The following is a 1,669-nucleotide window of genomic DNA, read 5'->3' as shown; positions in this document are numbered from 1 at the left end:
GGCTGGTCTTGAACCTGTGAGCTCGGGAAATCCACCTGCCTTGGCCTTCCAAGTGCTAGGATTATAGGTGTGAGCCACTACTCCCGGCCTTGGCTGGCTGGTTTCCTCCCTCCCTTCCTTCCTTCCTTCTTGCCTCAGCTTCCCAAGTAGCTGGAGTACAGATGCCCCCCACAATGCCTAGCCTTCCTTTCTTTCTTCTCTTTTTCTCTCCTCTTTCTTTCTTTGGAGACAGAGTCTCACTTTGTTGCCCTCAGTAGAATGCTATAGCAATCATAGCTCACGGCAACCTCGAACTCTTGGACACAAGTGATCCTCTTGCCTGAGCCTCCTCCTAAGTGGCTGTAACTATGGGTGCCTGCCACAATGCTTAGCTATTTTTAGAGATGGGGTCTTGCTCTTGCTCAGGCTGGTCTCAAACTCATGAGCTTAAGCAATCTACCTGCCTTGGTCTCACAGAGTGTGGTAAGATTATAGGCATGAACCCTTGGGCCTGGTGACCCTATCTCTTAAAACAAAAACAAAACAAAACAAATTAGGCTCAGTGCCTGTAGCTCAGCAACTAGGGCGCCAGTCACATACACTGGAGCTGGTGGGTCTGAACCCACAACAATGACAACTACAACCAAAAAATGGCTAGGCATTGTGGTGGGCATCTGTACTCCCAGCTACTTGTGAAGCTGAGGCAAGAAAATCGCTTCAGTCCGAAGAGTTTGAGGTTGCTGTGAGCTGTGATGCAATGGTACTCTACCTAGGGCAACATAGTGAGTCTCAAAAGAAGAAAATAGAAGAAAATAACAATAAAATTTCAGTGGCTGGGCGTGGTGGCTCACGCCTATAATCCTAGCACTCTGGGTGGCCAAGGTGGTAGACAGCTTGAGCTGACAGATTTGAGACCAGCCTGAACAAAAAGTGAGACCCCTGTCTCTACTAAAAATAGAAAATAAAATAGAGGGAAGAGGATGGCTGAAGCCCAAGAATTGGAGGTTGCTGTGAGTTGTGATGCCATGGTATTCTACCCAGGGCAACAGCTTGAGACTCTGTCTCAAAAAAAAAAATTTTTTTTAGAGAAGATTAGCATGGCCGCTGTGCAAGGATGACATGCAAATTTGTAAAGCGTTCCATATTTTGCCGGAGGTGGTGGGTTCAAACCCAGCCCCGGCCAAAAAAAAGAAAACAAAATTTTTTTTTCAGTTACACATGATGAACAAATTCCAGACATCTGCTGTACAACGTCAAACCCATAGTTAATAGTACTGTTATCATACATGTAAAAAGAGTGTGTTGCATGTGAGGACGTACTGTAAGCACATCTGAAGGATTCTTAAGGAGAAGAGGCAACAGGAATAAGGCTGAAGAACAAAGGTGGGAAATAAATGTAGAAGTACAATTCCCTGTGCCTGTACTCTCCCAAATCAATCCCTCAAGCTCCTGCACTCTCTCCGAACTCAGCAGCCAAAGGAATCCAGTTAGAAGCCAAGTCAGAGTGACCCTGCCTCTGCTCAAAACTCTCCTGACACCTTCAGAGTAAAACCCTTGCCAAGGTCTACCATCTGGGCATGTGCAGCTCCCCAGCACCCCACCCTTCTCTCTTATCCCCGCATTCACCAGCAACTTCTCCTCTGCTCTCCAACAGACTAGGCAGGCTTCAGCCTCAGACTTTTTTTTTTTT

At 46.6% G+C, this 1,669-nt stretch overlaps 1 pseudogene; it reads left to right on the top strand.

The window, feature by feature from the left end:
• The first annotated feature begins 1,030 nt into the window (after window positions 1-1,030).
• Window positions 1,031-1,128, top strand: LOC111728364 (annotated as a pseudogene).
• The last annotated feature ends 541 nt before the right edge of the window (window positions 1,129-1,669 follow it).

The sequence above is a fragment of the Otolemur garnettii genome, unplaced genomic scaffold (genome assembly GCF_000181295.1).
Source record: "Otolemur garnettii isolate 467f Iridium unplaced genomic scaffold, OtoGar3 scaffold00152, whole genome shotgun sequence".
NCBI lineage: Eukaryota > Metazoa > Chordata > Mammalia > Primates > Galagidae > Otolemur > Otolemur garnettii.
Note: the sequence above shows the minus strand (reverse complement) of the source record. Positions and strands in the feature narration are given on the sequence as shown.